The sequence below is a fragment of the Panonychus citri genome, unplaced genomic scaffold (assembly GCF_014898815.1).
Source record: "Panonychus citri isolate SS breed McGregor unplaced genomic scaffold, ASM1489881v1 Contig00056, whole genome shotgun sequence".
Lineage (NCBI taxonomy): Eukaryota > Metazoa > Arthropoda > Arachnida > Trombidiformes > Tetranychidae > Panonychus > Panonychus citri.
The window spans coordinates 38727-59946 of NW_026515461.1; the positions used below are offsets into that span (position 1 = coordinate 38727).

General features: G+C 42.4%; 1 long non-coding RNA gene across 1 annotated transcript; it reads left to right on the forward strand.

Moving 5' to 3' along the window:
• Positions 1–19262: 19262 nt before the first annotated feature.
• LOC128385893 (uncharacterized) lies at positions 19263–20369 on the forward strand. The gene is made up of 2 exons (XR_008324844.1): positions 19263–19675; positions 19764–20369. It is a non-coding gene; the product is annotated as an uncharacterized LOC128385893 (long non-coding RNA).
• The last annotated feature ends 851 nt before the right edge of the window (positions 20370–21220 follow it).

The following is a 21220-nucleotide window of genomic DNA, read 5'->3' on the forward strand; positions in this document are numbered from 1 at the left end:
CACTGGCCAGGTTTTCTGTTGATGAGGTGGAATTAGCAGAGGTGGTCCCTCGAGTAGCTCGAAGGCCGAACGATGGTATGGTTGAGGTTGAAGGGGCACGTCGTTGAAGGGTAGAGGGTTAACATTGGTATTCACCATTGTGAATTACAACGTTAAGACGTTGCCGCTCACAGCGGTCAGACCGTTGATTGTTTGGTCTTGGGCTGTTCACGGGGTGATGCAGGGACAATTATAAATAAATTTAATTAAAATATTTATAAAAGATCACTTTGATCGGGCGGAAAGGTCAAAAGAGAGCAAAGAAGAGGTGTTACCTCTTCGACGGTTGAAGTTGGTTAGGTTAGGTTAGGTTAGGTTAGGTTAGGTTGGTTAGGTTAGGTTAGGTTGGTTGGTTAGGTTAGGTTAGGTTAGGTTAGTTAGGTTAGGCTTGGGTTGTTTTTTTTTTTTTTTTTTTTTTTTTGAAAAGCTAGTTTATTTGAGTTAAGGGCATGAATGGGTCCCTTGCTTACAGCAAGTGCAGAGTACTGTTTAGGTTAGGCTAGGTTAGGTTAGGTTAGGTTGGGATTGGGTTAGGTTAGGTTAGGTTAGGTTAGGTTAGGTTAGGTTTTTTTTTTTTTTTTTTTTTTTTTTTTTCAAATGGTTCCAGTGTCCGAAGACACCTTCACGGTTTATTTCGATATATCATCTTTTCCCTATCTGGAAAGTTTCTTGCGAACTGCGTACATTGATTTTTGTTTACAATTTGTGAATTTTGAAGGAGGAAGATATGAATATTTTTGAGGTGCGGATTGGATGGAGGGGCGAAGGTGGATAACATAGTGAGGTTCGGAATTTGATTTGTGGAGCAACAGTTCAGTTTGAGCCGAAGCTCGATTAGTTAAAGATAGGGGCAGACGGGAATACGGAGATGATTACAATTGTTGGGGTTCGGATCGAAATGATACAATATTTGATTCGAGACGAGGCTCGATTGCTCATAAAAATAAAACATAAGGCATAAAGATACAAATTTCATGAACATATAGATAAATTTGATATCCGAGGTACAGTTCAGTCCTTTGACTTCTTGCTTCGTTTCCCTTTCGGTGAATTAACCTCGGTGGATTGGTCTTCGTCTTCGGTTGGGGCGGTAGCATCGGAGCTTCGGAGGACTCGGAATCACGTTCTCTATCTTTATTTTCCTTTTCTTTTTCTTCTCTTTCTTTCCGCTGGTTTCAGGTGACGTCTCTTGTGCTTCGGAAGGGTCGGGTTGGTGTCTTGTAAATCATTGTCCAAGCTGGCCAAGGTTTTTGCCTTTGCTTCTTGTACTTCGAGGTTAACTGCATAAGTCGTTGGTAAATGTCTCTATTCACCTTTCTCGTTATAACCTTTACACCTTCTGTCTGTGAGGATGCATTATCTCAGCATGAGCAGATACATCCTCAGGAGAGGTGAGTATATCGAAGCAAAGGTTGCACCAATTTATGTCGAATTTCTTCGTACGAGAAACAGCAAGTTGCTCCAATGTTTGACGAATGGATTCGTGACCATCTGTACCAGTTACAAGCACTTTTCAATATCAGTCACTTTATCCTTGATTTCCGAAACTTGAGTTACGATGGACCTTTTCAATTGTGCCAGTTCCAAGGTAAGCTCCTTAACTTGATGAGTGTCGTGTAAGGATAAGTTCAGTTCAACCATGGCAGTTTCCGATGCAGAATATGTGCGTGAGACCGGGTTGACGTCTTTGGTTTACTTGTTGAAGGCTTGCACATTTGTTTGGACATGGTTAAAAATAGTGAGAATTATACAGGTTAAAAGGTTAAAGAGGTTATTCACAATAGGTTGTATAATTAAAGCGGACTTCGGAAGGGAATTGTTGGTTGGTTCGAAATAATTGTTGCTGCGGTTGAGTGTGGTGAAAGGTGAAGTTACAATAATTTGATGATAAAATAGTACAGTGAATGGATTGAAAAGGATTCGATTTGATTTATAAAACAGTTTTATAACGAACTTCGGGTGAGTTGAGGAAATGTATGAGTTCGGAAGAACTGGCTGCGGAGGATTGAAGTTAAAAGATAAATATGTTGTTGTTACTATGAGAGACAAGATGAAAGTGACGATCAATTTTGTTGATGTCGAAAAGAGTTGAATCAAGTGGCGCCACCTTCAAATGTAAAAGATGTTTACAGTGGATCGAGAAGTTTCTTTATCTTGGCAACTCGTTTTACGACTTTTGTTAATTTTTCATCAAGGCTTCCATTCTTGCACACTTCGGTGTATTGCCTATCACGATTTTGATCTTTCGACGAACTGTTTTAAGTAGGCACATGGTTTTGTACTTTAAGTGCTTCCCAATTAGTTTGAGTCTGCCCTCCTTATTTGGAATGTTTTCAATTTCTTTTGATATCAAGTTCTTCAGATTCGCTGGGTAGTTTATTTAGAACACTTTCCAGATTCACTTTATCGATTATTTGCTATTTGAGATGAATTCAAAGAAGATAATCTTTACCATCGTGTTGCACAAACTGATCATCCATGAACTCTAGTAGAATTCGTTTTGGATAGTTCAGTCGAACAGTGGTGAAAGGCACTTCAGATTCACTGTCACTTGATGGTAAAGGTGTTGGTGATTGAATCGATTCGATTGGTTCCATTTGTTAATTTGACGTATGGTAAGATGATAACTATTTGCACAAGTTTAATAGAGTACAAGCTCGAATGATGAATGAGGTGATGTTGAGGTGAGTTTTGTGACGATTGAATGGTATCCGTAATGATAATACGAGGTTCGTAACTAATCGGATAGGTGCGTAATGATGAACAGGTGCGTAATGATAAGGGAATGTACAATGATGAGGTTCGGAGACAATTTTGTAAGGATTTGAGGTTCGGGGAACTTTTATTTTGATTTTGCTTAATGTTCACTGTTTGAGAAAATAAGGACAAATGATATGATGTGGGGCCTGGTTTGTCTAAGCAAGTGGCTCTTTACGTTATTTTATTGGTCTTCTTCTGGCTCGTATTCGTCTCCTGATGAGAATTCAGACGAAGATTCTGATAGATTTACTTCGTCACTTATTCCTGGAATACCGGCAATGGTGTTTTTAAGATCAGCTATTCCCTTTTCTACGGCCGAGAGTCTTTGCGTGTGGTTTTTAGCTTGCTTCAAGGCGTATTTACGAAAGCATTTGAGGCCAGCTTTACCTCGACCTTTCCCACCAAGAGTCTGCTTTGGTTGCGACGTTCTTTCGACAGCTAATGGCTTAGCTTTGACTTGCATGGACGCTTCATCCGATGGATGCTTTTCTTTAGTAGTCACAACTGTTGACTTGTCACCTAGGTCACTTGTAGACTTCTCGATTGTTGTTGTTGCTGTTTGTGGTGGTTTATCACTTATAGCTGAAGGTTCTACTGTAACCGTTGAGAAACTAGTGTCAGAAGGACTTTCCGAAGCAGATGGTGCGGTTGACAAATTGACTTCGGGAGGTTCGTCTTGAAATGAGACTACGGCTTCGGCTTCGAGTAAATCAGAAGTCGCTTTTGGCACTTCGGATTCGGAAGCTTCGGTCACTTTTGCTGCTTTGTTCGTTTTCCGAGGCTCGTATGAACACTCAGCTTCGTTTTCGGACGAAGAGCTGTCAGATACAAACTCTCTACTCGTTTCTTTTCGGTTAACCTTTTTTCGTGGTGATTTCGCCTGTTTATTACGATTTTCCATCTGATCTCGCCAATTCTTAGATCGGTTTTCTAGTTCTTCGGGCGTTAGGTCAACCCAGATATCATTAGCTTCTTTTGCGTCCGGATGGTAAGATTGCCTATGTTTATGCATACTTCTAGCTTTGTTGTCCTCGAGGTAGAAACATTTTCTTTCCAAACAGATTTTATATCGACTTAGTGGTGGTTTTGGAGCAGGCCCATGAGAACCACCTGGAAGTAGTCGATGAAGCACGATTTTATAACCTTTCTCAGGTAGAAAACCTGACCTGTACTTTTCCGGAAGTTGATTGAACTTGTTCTTCGGAAAAGGCCCCATTTCTCGATGTGAATGTCTCCTGGCTTGGTTTCTATCTCCCTTTCGCTTGTTGAACTCTCTGAGTCGACTGCCTTTTTCTTATTCACACCAGATGATTGTTTATTTTCAATTTTTCGATCTCTTTGGCTTGTTTATCTATGAGTTGATTTAGCTTATGAAGGTGATTACTTAAGAAATCAGGTGCTTTCTTGATGAGCTTGTTATTTATTTCTCGAAGGTCTTGCTTCTGTGTGTTTTCAAGGTACTTCTCAACAGATGAAAGCGAGTCCTTCGATTTCTTGCTGTGTCCCTGGTTGAGGTATCTCCTTTTCTTTCCTAGCTTCATCACCTGAGGTTGAGCACAGAACTTCAGGTTCGCTCGTGCCTTGAGATTTTGTACAAGGTGACTCTTCTCTAGTGCCAAGCAGAGATTTCAGCTTGAGCTCCATTGATTCTTCGTATTTCTTCATACGCTGCTCCATTATCTCTTCCATCTTTTGAGAGTCTCCATTTCTTTAACTTTTTCACGACACTTTTGCACTTATTACACCTACAATTTGATTCTGTTGTGTTGATATGGTCTGAGATGAACTGTTCGTAAGTTTTGGTTATTGACATAGATGAATTTATGCACTGTTGATTATTGATGAAGTATTAAGGTGAGATGTAGAACAGGAAGAACTTTGGAAGCACTTGGGTTAGAAGTAAAAGATCTAAGATGTGATTTAAGATGGACGAACGATTAGCACAATCACTGAGGTTTCACTAAAATATATGTCCGAACTGCGGTAGAATGGTTTGTACGAGGTTCGTATTTGTACGACGAATAGTAGGATGAGGTGCGAATATGATTTATACACGAGGTTAGTAATGATACGAGGTTCGTATTTGTACGATGAGTAAGATGAGGTGAGAATATGATTTTAACACGAGGTTAGTAATGATACGAGGTTCGTACGCAGAAGAGATGGTTCGGTGAGTTCGGAAACGTTTTGATGTTGACTTGAGGAGATCAGATTGACAACTGAACCTATTCGTGTGTGTGAGTAGGTGAAGACGATGATAGCGCCATCTGATGGAGAGCTGCGGTGGGACGAAGTGCGGGAGGTTCGTATCACGAAATGAATGAAATATTTAAAGTTGCTGAGATTTCCGATGCTTGAGCTTCGTAACTATACGCACGATATTTTGCTGAGTTACGAGGTTCGTAAGATTGTATACGATAAGGTTAGGTGATCACTTGGTAAAAGCACTATTTACACTGAGCTTTCAATGGAAACTGGAAGTTCGTATGCTTCGGATGTGAGATGTGGTTTAAATACAACTGTATGTGATTTATATACAATCAAATGATGATATGGTGTTGCTTTATGCATTAATTGAATGCTGCTTACTGATGAGCGAGGTTCTAATATTTTGTCTCTCTACCACTTTGTAGATGCCTGAGAGGATGATTTGAATGTCACTGTCTTTAACTAGACTATGAAAGAACTTCTCTGTATTGGTTATTTTGTCTCGGGACAGTGATTGCATTTGAATTCTCTGTTGATTGAAGGCAGGACAGTCAAAGAGTATGTGATCAGACGACTGGGGAACACCTTCATCGCACAAATCACATGCATTGTTTCCTTAAGGATGTTTATCCTTTCCATGTGTGTTTTAAACATTCCGTGGCCGGTAAGAAAAGGGGCAATTTTCTGCCACTCGCGAAGCTCGCTAATGTTAGAAAGTGCCTGAAAAGACTTCGAGAACCTGCAGATTTGGCTGTTTTCGTTCCCAGCTAGTAGTTTGTTGCTCTCTGCATCACTTATCGTCTTTAGCTGATATTTGGCATATGATTTAGGTACACTGTCAAAATTCTTTTTAGTCTTCATTTTGACTCCTTTTTTGGCTAAGTCATCAGCGATTTCATTACCATCTATCCCAGCATGGCCCTTAATCCATCGTACTTCGACTTCTGCTTTGTTTGCTATCCTTTCCAATAGTACCCTTGTATCAGATATCAGTTTTGTCGAGTTTGTATACTGTTTAATTGCTAGAAGTGCTGCTTGAGAATCAGTGTTTATCGTAACTGATTTATGACACGCGATAAGCTTATCCACTATTTCAGCTGCCTTCATTATCGCGAATACCTCTGCTTGGAAGACAGTGCAGTAATCAGCTAGGCAGAACTTTCTTGAGCTCTCTGGCTGTATCATACAGAATGAAGACACCAGCACCAACACCATCCGAAGTTTTCGAGCCATCCGTGTACACATGAATATCTTCCGAGCTTCGGTGACTAGGTTCATCACTTGGTTCGGTTATTCTGAATTTGACAGAGAGACCAGCTGGATGAAGACGAGGTTCGTAAGGGATTGTCTGCTCAAATTTCCTATCGGACGGAAGGATAATACGCTTCTGTACCCACTTATAATATTTCTCTGCAGCATCGTTTTGATTAGTACGGTATCTACTGGTTTGTAACCACAGATGGCAATTGTGTTGACCCAGGATGTGGTGTAGAAAGTTTTGAAGTTCTTATTATGTACAATCTTTGCAACTTTCTAAGCTTCTGTTTTACGTAATTGAACTTGAGAGAGAGAGCCCCATGTTGTAACAGCGTACTCCAGAGTGGAATTACAACGCCATCCCAAATCTTTCTGAATATTTCGATGTGGTTACCAAACATTGACTGTGCTTTAAACGCAGCTCTGTTACTAAACTGCGTTGTTTTCCTCAGAAGTTGATCAAGATGTTTTGTAAATTTCAACTGTTTATCTAGGGTGACGCCTAGGGTTTCACAGTTTCCACTACAGGTACGATTTCGTCGTTTATCTTCAGCTCAATGCAATCTCCTTTATTTTTGATTACCAGCAAGGCAGATTTTGGGCAGAGAATTTCATCTTCTCGTTCAGGGACCATGATTCGGATACTTGTTTTATCACGTTGTTGCTCTGTCATCAACTGCTTTGTATTCGCTTTTACTATAATAGAGACATCATCAGCATAAGCATAAACAGTTATGCCTTTGCTCAGGTCTCTTATAAGATCATTTATGATTAACAGCCAGAAAAACGGCCCAAGGACTGAACCTTGTATACACCCTTTGTTGTTGTCTTCTCTGCACGGGAGCATAAATCTTCTTGCTCTACTCTTCTCTCTGACAAGTAAGAGTGAATAAGGTGATAAAGATTCCTCGAGTCCTTGCTCTCTGTAGTTTATGCAATACACTCGGCCACCAGGCACTATCAAAAGCACCTTCGATATCTAATGATATAAGTATGACGATGTTATTTGTCTTCCGAGCCTCGGATAGGTCTGACACGAGAGTTTGAATACAGGTTTCTGCTGATTTCCTCCGAATTGCGAATCATCAATAAAATTGTTTCTTTCGAGGTGCCAACACAGTCGCGAATGTATCAACGACTCAAGACCTTTCCCCAGCATTGGTAGAAGTCCGATTGGGCGATAAGACTTCGGTTTAGTGTAATCTCCTTTCCCACTTTTTGAATATATTTTATTACTGCAGTTTTCCAAACCTTGGAAAGACCCTTGCGACAGGCAGCAGTTATAGACATGAAGCAGAAGGTCCGTTTGTTGTCGTAATCGTTCACAAATCGCTGAATTGAGACCATCATATCCTGGTGACTTTGATACATGTACCTTAGAAAAACCTTCTCAAGTTCATTGTAGCTGAAAGGGGATCATTTGCTGGAAGTATGTTGTCAATAGCTTCATTTGATTTTGTATCTTCGAATTACAATATGTTGAGCACAATCGTTATGTTCCGTATCATCAGGAAGAAGGTGTTTAATAATAACATTCCTGAATCTGCGGCAGACAGGAACTTGTTTTCTGAATCTGTGAGACACTGTGACTGTATAACAGATGAGTTCTTTAGCCATTTATTGACCGGATCCCATGTTTTGCTGGCATCAAGTTGTTTAGTATAGTCTCTCCACGATTTTAATTTCGCCTCTTTGATATGACTAGAAACCTCACTACGAAGTTCGGTTAACCGTTTTCTCAGTGAGTCACGACGCTCGGAGTTAGAACATACCGAAATACTTCTCAGCATTTATCCTTCGGTCAAGAGCCACAATAGTTGAATTTTCCAGAAACATTTCCTCGATTTTTGTTTCTGACTTTTACGAATTGTATAATCTGCAGTTTCTGTAGCCGCACGCGTATATCTTGCTGCAAGAATTTCAACACTGCACTCTCGAGCTCGATGCACACTGTCAAGTTTTTGGATTGCAATCTTTTCGAAGTTTCTCCATGACTTGGGAATCTGCTTGAACACTTTAGTTGAGTCGAAGGCTGTAAACTTGTATTTCACTGATAATTCAAACGTGATCGCATAGTGATCCGAAGTTGTCGATGAGTCCGCCCTTACTTTCCAATCGTGTGATTGTGCTAGAAGGGTGGGAGAGACACAGGTGAGATCCACTATACTTTTATGAAGAACCCCTGAACGCACTGCACTAAAGGTTGGGTGTTTTCCATGATTTACCGGAACTAGCTGGTTAGCTTCCAGCATTTCCTCTACTTGAAGGCCATTTGCATTGGTTTTCTCATCTCCCCATTGAGTTGAGCGTCCATTGAAGTCACCACAACAAATAAACTGTTCTTGATCACTAGCAGTCGAGGTTCGGATTAAATGGGTCAGTGATGTAATAATCTCCTTTCTTTTCACTGTCGGTGGAATGTATACCGATGTTAATGTTATCCATCCATCGGTGGTGAAGATCTTACATGCTGCGATATATGATGAATTGGATTTCAGCGGCATTTGGGGGATATTCTTGTCTAAAATAATTATTGCAGCGAAGGCTCTTCCGTTCGGTTCATGGTCAGATGGGACATAAAGATTGTAACTTTTCTTTACACCTCGCAGCTTGTATTGTGGTTAGTTTCCTGTAGCATGGCTATAGCTACGCCCTCTTCTTCACAGATACTTATTGCTTGTGCAGTCGATGTTTTGCTTCGGTTAACGTTTAGCTGTAGTATTTTGATCTTTGTTGGTGGTTGCATCTAAAAAAGTTTTTCAGATTTGAGGTAGAAGTCCAAGATTTGCCTTTGCTTATCTAGGGCTTCTCTATATACTGGACACCTTGTTGACCGGGTGCTATGACCATATACGCGTTCTGCTCCTTTGGTATAATAGGGATGTCTTTCACAGTTCAGACAACGGTATTTTCAAAATTTCTTTTGTTCGTGCACTCTTTGACAGGATGGTCTTCATGACAGTTGTGGCACGAAGTAATTGGGTCTCTTCTACGACAGTGTTTGGCAACATGTCTGAAGCTCAGACATTTATGGCACCTTGTTTAGAGCATGCGGAAAGATGCGCACATATTGGTATCTAATTCCCACTTTCCGAGCTTCGATAAGCGATCGAAATAGTTTAGATGTTACTTTCAGTATTATATCCCTTGTATTGGATTGATGCCATCCTCTCTTTCCTCTTGGATATTAATTATATCCTCAGAAAAGGTTTCGGTTTCGTAGCTAGAGAACTTCCCTGTTCTGCAACCATAAGCTTTGCTATCTGGTCAAGTCCAACGGATTCACTTACACGGGCAATTTTCACGAATAGGTGAGGTGGCTTCTCCTCCTCAATCTCGAATTCATTGTTCTTTGAAGCTTCCTCTATCATTTCGCTTATCTTTAAGCGTTGGACACCTTATTAAGGTCTTTCGAACCCTAATTTACTAACTCGTTGCACGTTTACTCCAATCTCACATGGATCGATTTTCTCCGTTATATAGTATAGCAGTCTTTCTGCTTATCTGCTTCTCCTGGGTCAAGGTCTTGTTTGTTTAACAATAAAGGCACAGGAGCCATCAACCGTCGGGTTTATATTCCTTGCCATTTCTGCGTACCTCCTTCTTTGTGGAGTGCCTGATAGTTGGGACGAAGTTCATTGAAGGGCCAGGGATCGGGTTTGATATTGTCTCGTTGTTTAGAGGCGGGAAGTGAACTGCACCTTCCTTGATGGCTGACTTGGTCGCTTCACTGACCTTGTTAGCTGTTGTTGACATTATTTTATCAGCTCATTCGGTAATTTTTTCACTTGCACGTTTGACTGTTGAGTCCGCAATTCTATTCACTATATTTGCGACCAGGTTAGACTCTACCGATCCTATTCTATTTGCTTCAGCAACGATGTCACAAAGACTAGATAGCACTTGTGTTTTTATTTCGGCCTTTATATTTCCAGATTGAGCAATTGAGGCCTCCGCAGTTGTTACACTTGCTTTGATTTTAGTTGCGATTGAATGCAGCATATTGATGAGTTCGACCAGTGTTGTTTCGGCTTCCTGTTGTATCGATACGGCCCCTGGGCTTGCGCGTACACGTTTACGACCTTTGAGTTAAGCCGGGTTAAGAGTTTTACGAGTTCGGATAACGTCCGAAATTGAAATGTAGATTGAGTTGCACCTTCTTCGGGATCGAAGCTAATTTGCCACATATTATCTATCATATTATGGGCCCATTTAACACTACGAGGTTCGTCTGCAATTGGAGACTTCGGTGAACGGAAGCGTGGGGGACTTGAACACAGGGTATTTGGTATGGTGGGGATGATGACATGGTACGAGGCTCGGATGTAAGGAGATGTGAGAAGTTGCTTCCTTGACGGTTGATTTTGAACTGATGAGTAAACTAATGAAAGTGAAGAGTACCAAGGAAGTAAACTAGGGGGCGATAGTGTGAATACGAAGTTCGATCTGGGGCTGTACGAACTTCGATGAATGAGTAATGAAGGTTCTGTGAACCAATGAGATGAAGAATGGAACGAGGTTCGGAGGTGAGGTTGGGTTGGGGACTTTTGGCTTCTAAAGCCTGATGAAGGAGACTTTTCCGAAGCCGAGGTGCGAACACTTCGGTTCGGAAAACGGGAACGGGAAATGACCTCTTTGGGCTTCGCAGGTCAAGTGGACGGGAAGTTCAGACTTTCAGAAGGATTGTCGAACCTGAGGTTGGGTTGTGTGGTCACCAGGACCGAAGATATAAGTAAGTTTACGGGAGCTCTAAAATTTGATGTTCACTCAACAAAGGCTAGGGTTTTTCACCACCAGTTAGTTAGGTTAGGTTAGTTAGGATGGTTAGGTTAGGTTAGGTTAGGTTAGGTTAGGTTAGGTTGGGTTAGGTTAGGTTAGGTTGGTTAGGGTTAGGTTAGGTTAGGTTAGGTTAGGTTGGGTTAGGTTAGGTTAGGTTGGGTTAGGTTAGGTTAGGTTAGGTTGGGTTAGGTTAGGTTAGGTTAGGTTGGGTTAGGTTGGGTTAGGTTAGGTTAGGTTGGGTTAGGTTAGGTTAGGTTAGGTTGGGTTAGGTTAGGTTAGGTTAGGTTAGGTTGGGTTTTTTTTTTTTTAAGTTGCATAAAACTCTTTGTTGAAGACTAGGCTGTAAAGAATACAGGCGCGACAAACTTGGCGCCTGTGCTGATAACTGACCGCCTAGGCCTGTTAGCTTAGTCGCCGTGGCTGATAGTCAAGCAGGCGCTTCGCTCAGGCGTCTAGGGGTTTACATGATTGTAAGTATGTGTGATTAATTGTGGGAGTATTGATACAAATAAAGATTACGTGTCATTGCACGTTTACAATAAGGTCTATGTTTAAAGGGGTGTTTGTTCACATGCATTGGTTGTTTGTCAAGTCAGTTTGCCAAGGCGATTAAGTAATGACTTCGTCTTGGTATCTAATAAATGCAACTTAATATGTACATTAAGATATTAGGCCCTTGGGCTATTTAAAACTGTTAGTGATATTTGGAGATTAAAAGAAATAAGATGAAAATAATGAAAGTAAAGTAAAATGACTGAAGATATTATTCGCCTTGGCAGTAGGAGCAGTTACCACCTTGGCGATTAACTTCTTCTTCGAGATAAAATTATGATATTATGTGGTATAAATAATTGCTGGGGAAAAATTTTATTGGATGTGAGATAATCGGTACTAAATGTTTGTAATAGAAAAGTTGATAATTGATTGATTTTGGTAACCGCTTAGGCCAAGGCGCAGCGCCGGAGCTTTTCATGATCGTTCAGAGCGCTGGGGTAATAGTGAGGCAGTAAGACGATTTACAATTTGATTGGGATGAGGAAAGTAAATGATTTGATTTTAATGATGTATGGGAAGAGATGGGATTTATTAATTCTATTTCTAGATGGAGAGCCAAGGCTACTCTTGGTTGGGTCGGCGATGTTTAATGTGAGGCAAGTTTGATACATTTAACGGCTAAGGGTTTTGGCTTTATCCTCTCATTCTTTGGTTTGATCAAAGAGCCTGGTTGGTGTGAGCTTCTTCCGAGCTTGGCGAGTGTTTTGACTCGGCGGATCAAGTTCGACTGAGGTTGCTTCTGCGTGTCTATTGACTACTGATAGAAGCTTCTCGACTGCTTTAAGTTCGACTTTAGGCTTCGTGAATTCAGCTATTTCCTGTGCCATAGTGCATAATTCAGCAAGGGTTTTAATGTCTGTTGAAGGTGACCTTTTGCCTTGGCAGCTTCGACCAGTATGACGTCCACAAGGTTGTTTGTAGCGATAACGAGTTGATTACTAAGGTTAATGAAGACGTCGAGAGTATGAATACCACATCGGGCGAGTCTTCCACGGCAGACGATTGGGTAGCAACATCTGCTTGGATTTGCTGGCCACTTTTTCCTAATTGAAGCGTTTATCTCTTTGATATCGTCATCGAGCTCTGCTAAGATTGACTTATGAACTTTCTGATATCAGACTCAGTCTTTGCGGGCAGGGCTCCATCACTAATAGCGTCGGGTTGAATTTCTTCCTCTGATTCTACTAATTTTCTGGTTTACCAGCTTCAGGATTATCAGCTTTCAGACATATAAGTGCTTTGGCTGCATGAAGAACACTGGGGTCCTCGGAGGGTGGGTGACTTGGTGGTGATTTGAGCTCACGTAGTAGTTCTGAATTGGTTCTACTCATTTTACAATTTTTAGAAAATTAATTCTTATAGTAACTCTAATTTAGACAAGGTGTGAGGAGTAGAGTAAGAAAATGAAACGGAAACAGCTGCGATTTGCAGCGGAGTGAAGGTAAGTTACGCGCATGATCATTTGAGCTCGGGCGTTCGCCAACCTTGGCGACTAGGTTAAAGTGACCGATTACCCCACTTACCAATTTACAATGTTGTTATAAGGCGAGGAGTAGTGACCAGTCATTGGCTTGTGTTTAAGCGATTTGTATTTTTATTGCTTAATCAAATTAGTAAAATTGGATTGCTAGGCGCTTAGGCTTCATGTTTCAGTCAGGTATCTGTGGTTTATTTCCAAGGCTCAAATCGAGCCAAGGCAGAGAAAATAGGGTACAGGTGATTAGGTATCGGAGATTTTATTTGGTAGGATGAGGTTACTGAAAAGACATTTCTATTTGGATTTATTCTCGGATCTATCTTTAGGAATACTGCTTGGGTTAGAGGTTTCTTTGGTAGGCTTTCGCCTAGGCGACTGATTGGATGAGTGTTTCCCTGGCGACTTGGAAGAAGTTCCTGGTTGTGGTGATTGAGCTTTCTTGGCTTGATTTGCGGCCAAGTCGATATCAGATGTTGTTTTTGCTCTCTTAACTGGTGAAAGATGACTAACATCTAAAAGAGCAGCTCGTCGTTTCATAATCGCTGGTGGTGACGACTTAGGTGGAGACCAAGTAAGAGATTCAATTTCTTTACGTGTTGACAAATTGCCGATTGATTTTTGGAGTCTCTTTATAGCTTTCCACATCGCCTTGGCATCATTCTTAAGAGAGGTTTTAATCTTCGATGACATCTTAACTATCTTTGGCCACCTAAGGTTTTTGAGCAGATTGTATCTCTCCTCAGAGATTAGCGAGGCGAAGTACTTAGGCTCTAGAAGTTCCTTTGGCGAATGATATTTAAGAAAATGATCAGTGAAATTTCGCCCTGAAGTGAACCTCTCAATGTAGTTACAGTAGCGATGAGCACAGTATCTGATCTTGATGTAGTCCGATTTTTTCTTCTTTCCTTTCGCCTTGGCTTTGCAGCTAATCGATGCACCTCGCTGGTTCATCGTCACTTTCCACTTCGTCTTCATCTCCTCCATCCTCGCCTTCATACGATGACCCTTTGTCATTGCCAGAGGATGAAGATTCACTGGAGTTGCCATCTTGGGCCGAGTCGCTGTCATTGTCGTCAACGCCAAGGCGTGTATCTGAGTCTTCAGTTACTTCTTGTCGAGTTGAGGCTTTCCTCTTTTTGGGCAGAGTATTGCTGAGATTACCATCATCACCGTCGTTTCGGCCATCCTCATTTTCATCAGAGTCGGCTTCTGCACGGGTAGATGATTTTTGCTTAGACTCATTTGGCACTTTAGGCCTGGGCTTGGAAAGAAACTTGAGCCTGGCACCACCTGGTTTGTTGATTAATCTTTGGCTTAGTCTATCTTCTCTTGTGGTAACTGGGGTGTCTTTTGAGGACGAAGGTAGATGTTGGTCAACTGGAGAGGGTTTTTCTTCTTCAGATCTGATCGTAGGCTTGGCGGTACTCGGAGTAGGCGCCAAGGCTTGATTGGTACAAGGAATTGGCTCTTCATCTAGTTCTCTGGCTACTTTTGACATTCTCAAGAGCCGGGCTGAAGTTGGTTGGTCGAGACAGTCGACAAGCCTGGTTTCATGGTATTTCTCAACCAGCTTGGCGTAAACAAAGGCAGTGTCGTACGCACGAGACTCGGTGTGAGTAGCTGATTCGCTGTGGCAATTTTGGAATCTATTGAATAGACTCTTCACTAGCAATGCCATGGCGAGTGAAATATCTCTCATTTCGCTGAAAGCTGATCGTACTTCAGCAGGAATGTTAAGAGCAATTGGGTCTAAGCGACCATAATCCTCGGTCTCATCCTTGTCAACGCCTAGGATCTGATAGGTGTCGGTTTGGGTAGAGATTTCAGTGGCAACTGGGCGAAAGTCGCGATGGCGTTCAAAAGCTGAATGAATCTCCTCCGAAACTGCTTCCCTTATCTTATTAAGGTAATGAGCATTGTTCTCAGCACCCATAGCGGTGAGAAATGATGGAATGATTACAATTTCTGACTGGGCTTGGCCTTGGTCTGCTGAGTCAAGGCTTGTAGAAGGTTGATCTTGAGGTAAAGACGATGGATGATTAAGCTCTGTTGGCGAAACTAGATTCACTGTATCAGTCGCCTTGGCGTGAGGATCAGTCGAGTTGTCGCCTCGGTCAGTAGATGCACTATCATAAGAGGTTATAGGAATGTTTATTACACTTTCCTGGCTGAGTTTTTGTGGGGAAATAAACTGAACACTAGAGGTAGTGGACGAGGCAGCACTTTGTTTGGCAGAGTCACAGGCCTCGGCACTTTCCTGACTTGACGTTTTTTCCTCATTTTCTTCGGGAAGGGATATTTCAGGAAAGGTTCGGAAAGGATCACTTGATGGGTTGGTTTCAAATCTTTCTTCAGCTTCGGTGATGCCTTCAACCACTTCTTGAGTGGAAGGAGCCGAGTCACCTTGAGAAGCATTAGAGGTTGAGGTTGAGGTCTTGGGCGAGGACATTTTCTGAGTTAAAGGGGGTAATAGGCCTTGGCACTGGATGAATATACGTTTTGAAGGAGAGATTGAATATAAAAGGTAATGGCAGGGTAACGTAAAAGGTAAAATAAATTCAGTAGAAAAATTTTCCAATTTGGTTTTTAAGAGCGTTGTCAACAAAATGTTAAACTTCACGAGTTCAATGTAACAAAGGAAATGATTAATGAGAGCCTTAGACTGAAACATGAAGCTTTTGTTGTTTGCGCATGTGTGGTGATGAGGGTCGCCAAGGCAAGTTGCCAAGGCGAGAAGCCTGATGTCGCCTAAGAGAAGCTTAGGCAAGGATTTAAAGCAAATGACTGGCACTTTACACATGGTTGTGTGATAGTGATGAGGGTAAAAACATGATATAAAATATGAATGTAGATGTGATTTTTGATTGAATTGAATTCCGCGATTTTGTGTTGAAGGTTCATGGCGCTGTCGCTGTTGCTGTTTTTGCCTTGGATTAGCCATTGGATCGGTTAATTTGAATCAACTTACTGACTAGTTTGTCGCAGACTAGATTGAGTGGATCCGCCATGGCTTTTTGTAGACAGATCTTTACAGTATCTATGAATTGAGATGGGTCCATGTTGAATTGTGAGGTGAGAAGATCTCTTTCTGTCCTGGTAATATCACAAACAGTCGCGTAGTGTGTATTGTCGCCAGGCCTACTCCACATGGACATTCCGGGGTTGAGCTGATGTGGAACCTGTGTAGATAGTTACTGAAGGGGCCATGGCCAGTGATTAGCCAGATGGTGTGTTTCCTGAGGTCAAGTCCACTTGAGCTCATCCATCCAGGAGACAAGGTGTCTATAAGGAAGCTGTTCGATTTACTTTCTGAGTACCAGTCGTTGCATTTCTGCTGTACTTTATCTCTGACTGAGAGTTTGACAAACGAGCGAGGGACAAGATCGAACTTCACTTTCTTGTGTGCCAAGGTTGCTTTCTTGGCAAGCCTATCAGCGTGCTCGTTACCCTCATATTCCGCGTGAGCCTTAATCCAGAACACTTTGATACCGAAACCATCAGTTGTGAGGCTTTGAATTGTTTGCCTGGCTTCCTCAATTATGGTGCTTTGAGTGTAGGTTGATTGAATAGCTGTATAGACTCTGAGAGTCTGTGAAAATTTTGCCTTGGTAAAGCCTCGGCGCCTGAGTTTGCTAAGGCGACTTAATGCTGAAAGTAGAGCAAGGCTCTCGGCTTGGAATATGCTACCATAACGGTAGAGAGGTTCGCAAAGTTCATCGATGAGCTGGCCATTGTGATTGAAAAACAGGCACCGTAACCGGTTCCATCATCTGTTTTGCTACCGTCCGTGTAGCAGTAGATTGTATCTGGTCAGTTGTATCTAGAGATGCTGTTGATTAGCTCTAATCAGGCCTCCGATGTTAATTTTGATGTTCTCGCTGCTCTTAGATAACTGCTTGCTAACTCTTTGCTCAATTGCTCTGTCGCCTGGGATGTCTATCTGCGCCAAGTCGCCACGGTAGGTTATCCACTCTAAGTGTTGTCTTTCCATGGTCATGAGGAGAGACGTCGCAGGTGATACAAAGGATGCATATGGAGTTGTTGGTATACCAGTGATGAATAGCAGAAGTCGCCTGTGAAGGCTTGTGAGTGTTCTTCTCTTTGACTCTGAGGTGTTTGAAGTATAACTCTGACCCATATGTTATTTTGGGGATCATAACACAGTCATGGATTAATTTGAGCAAAGACAGTCTTGGCCTTGGCCATCCAAGGGAAGCCTTGGAAGCGAAGACAAGCTTCGTGATCTTTCCGCTTATATGACGTGCTTTTCCCAATTCAGTTTATCATCAATAGTTAGACCAAGAATCTTAATGGAGTTGACAAAGTCGAGTTCCTGGTTGTCAAGCTTGACAGTTGGTCGTTGTATCTGTTTCTGTCTGCCTGGAATCCACAGACATTTCGTTTTATTGATAGAAAAGCTAAGTGAAAATTCACGAGACCAGTCGTGTATTCTTTGTAACTCGGCTGCCAGGCGTTCAGATCCGACTGGTACGTAGATCTTATCCTGCCAGCGAGCGTAATATCATCGGCATATGCAGTAACTGATATTGCAGAGTCCGGAACCTGTATTAAGTACTCATTCAGAATGATGTTCCATAACGTTGGTCCTAGGCATGAGCCTTGAACTGTGACTGTTTTTAATTGTTGCGCTAGTGTTGCCAAAGATGAGTTCGGTGTGTCTATCTGTTAAATATGACCCGAGAAGCTTAGTGAATTCAGCTGGACACTTCCTCAATTTCAGCACTTTGAGTATATCAGACCATCCCACGTTATCAAAGGCGCCTTGAATGTCGAAGGAGATCATGAGGTTTGCTTTTCTCTGTTCGATGTTTGACTGAAACTCTTGCAGTATGGTCGCCAGGGCATCTTTCGTCGATTTACTTCTTGTAAAGCCAAATTGTCTGGGTGACATGATCTCTGTAAGCCAATCATCCAACTTGATTAGAACCAGTTTTTCCAAAACTTTGCCAAGCTGTGGTAGAAGTCCTATCGGTCTACATGACTTTGGCGACGCGGCGTCAACCCCAGCCTTGGGTATCAGGACTGTGATGGAGTGTTTAAAGCTTTTCGGGAAATATGACATTTTAAGGCAGGCGTTGTAGGTTGCATAGTCTCTCAAGCGACTGACTAGGTAGGTATTGATAATCTCTGTTGTTGCCCGTCTGGGTGCTTTCCTCGAGCCGAAGGTACTGATCAGTGCCTTAGCTCATGAACTGTAAAGGAGGTAGCGTACATGTTGGGAGAATTAGTTGACGCCAAGGTGACACCACTTGACTCGTCAGTCCCTCGTTGTTACTTGTACCAAAAAGTATTTGACGAAGAGTCTGCTAGGTTCTGATCACCTGTAATGATCCTATTCTCGTGTTCAATAAGTTTTGTTGTGGGCGCTCTTGATCTTGATTTAATGATCTTGTAGTAGGACTCCCATGCCGAGTCCTGGACGCCTCGGCGAAAAGTCAGCCCAGTATTGTCGCCTTGCTGTATCTATCATATGTTTGATCTTGGAGTAGGTTGTGATCCAGTCACAGAAATGCTTATGATCTGGGCGACGATCAGTATTTCCTACGACGTGCTTTACGAAGGGTGGCAGATAGGGCGTCGATTTCGCTGTTCCACCAAGGGAATGGTTTGATTTTAGTCGTGGTTTTCTCCTCGGCTCCGGCCGCGGTGAGACAATGGTTGATCGTGTCGTAGGCCTTGGCTATCCAATTGTCAAGCTGTTCGGTATCGTTAACTGGATTCGCTATATCTGGAAGATTGATTGCCACCAGGGTTTTGAAACATGGCCAATCTGTCTGTGAGAGATTCCATGTTTTCCGGGAACAGGATTTTTGTTGCTGACGTTTCTCATGTTGCTTAGAGTGTAGTGAATTGGTTGATGGTCTGAGGCGATATCAAGCGGGCCAAGTCCCAGTCATTGACTAGGTTAACCAGGTCAGGCGTTATCAGTGATAGATCTATGTTTGATGCGAAGCTAGATTGTCCTCTGACTGTTATAAAAGATGGGCAGTGCTTAGAGTAAAGGGTGAAGAGTGAGTGGTTACTAATCCAGTTCATCAGCTCTTCTCCTCTGGCGTTGGTTATGCTATCCGCCCAGGCGACCGACCTGGCGTTGAAGTCGCCTGAGATGATGGTTCTTTCGTGAATATACCGGTTGAGCAAGTTGAGCTTCATAGTTTCTCCCTAGGTGGACAGTAGATGTTGATGATGCGTACATTGGTTGATTTAACATCTGTGATTGTGATGCATGGACTTGTTTGGGTGACAAGGCTTATGTCAAGCGTTTTGTTGAGTACTACGGTAACTGAACCTGGTGCTGCTTCAGATGAAGTGTAGTAGTACCGAATTCCGGAGCTGGTCATAATTTCGACCTTGGCGGTGGCTCTTGTATAAGTAGAATATCGTATCTGCTCGTAATGGCGTTGTGAATTAGTGAGTTATAACATGAATATGTTTTGGCAACGTTGGCCTGGAGAACTCTGATACTCTTATGAGATTTCTTTTCTTTTTTACTGTTTAGATCCATAATCAGTCATCGACTTGGCGATAGACCTCATTCTATTGGCGACTAGGCATTTGCTGGAGAAAGTGTGATGGCTGGTATTGATTTTTCTGTTTTCGGATCGTATGCCTTCGTTGTATTTCATGCAATTGTAACATTTATGTTTCGACATGTCTCCTTTTACAGGACAGTCAGTACTTCGATGGTTGTCTGTGCAATATCCGCAGATTGTTTTTCGCCATCCTGATTGCACTTGGATGCCATGTGCCCGAAGCCTTGGCATCTGTAGCATTGTCTATGGCTGGAGTAGCTGAAGACCGGAAGCTTCCTGAATTCAGTTTTAATGGTTTTCCTGCGCATTAACTCTTGATACAAGTCAGGCTCGCAGGTGAATACGGCAGCTGTTTGCCTGTATCCGCGTTTTCGGAGAAAGGCTGGTTTGAGAGCTCCATGGCGCATTGATGGTATTTCACTATTGAGGTCGACGATTTCATTGATGAGGACTTCAGCTGGCTTGTCGTCGCCGACATCTGGAATTCGAATGAGCGGGTTTCTTTTGGTCATCGCCTTGGTCTCCAAGACTTTTTGTTTCTCTGTTTCCTTTCGGATTTTGTCAGTATCCTCTATTTTCACAAATAATAGCTACTCTGGATCCTGATAGTCTTTGCAGAGAAGCAATCGTTACGCCTAGGCTGCGAGGACTAATTGTGTCTCTGATGTACTTTAGTAGTTCATCGCCGGTGACTTCCGGATCTTTGTGTTTAACAATAAAACATGTTCCATCAGTGGGTAGAGGCCTACCGGGCAAGGCTTTATCGTTAATTATCGGGGTTCTACGCCTGTTTTGGTTAGGGGCGCTAACCTGACTTGGCATCGCTGCTTTCTTACTATAAGTGCCACGTCTCTCGTTGTTGTGACCTTCGTTCGAGTTAGAATACACTCTATCAGGTCTTCCTCTTTGGCGTTGAGTGAGCGGTGGAAATTCCTCAGTATTTAGTGTACGACCATTGTTGGTTTGATCACCCGCCTGGTCAATTAGTTTTTCCAATTCAGATATGTGGTACTTTAGATGTTGACTAGTCTTCCTTTCGAGTTCGTAGAGAGACTTGTAGTTTAGTGAGTCCTTAGATTTAGTGGCCTCAACTGTTGTGACTTGGCGCGGTGACTTAGCCGTATTTTCTGATGTGGCTGTAGATGACGTAGCTTTCGCTAATGCTTCAGCGATAGCCCGGGCTTGCCTCTCGTCTTCGACTTGTAATTCGAGATCATTGTTTCTAGCTTTTAGGTCAACAATAGTCTGCTTTAGGCTAGCGATTTCGGAAGCAGCTTCATTCGATGTGACGCTAAGTCTCGGTGACTTGGCGACTGAGGTCGCGAATGTTCTTAGTTTGACCTTGAGTTCCGTAATACTTTTTTCGATAATCTCTTTAGCTGTTTTTGTAGCATCTATAATAGGGACTGACTGGGCACGATCTTTAACTACATCGGCAACACCTCCGAAGGCCGACAAGATAGTGTCAAAAATTTGCTCCATTGACTCTACCATGTCTTCGCTATTACTGGTCGCACGTATGTTAAACAGGTCAGCCCTGGTTCCACCGATGCTTGGGACATTTCTAGTCGGTTCTACAGGAGGTCTAAGA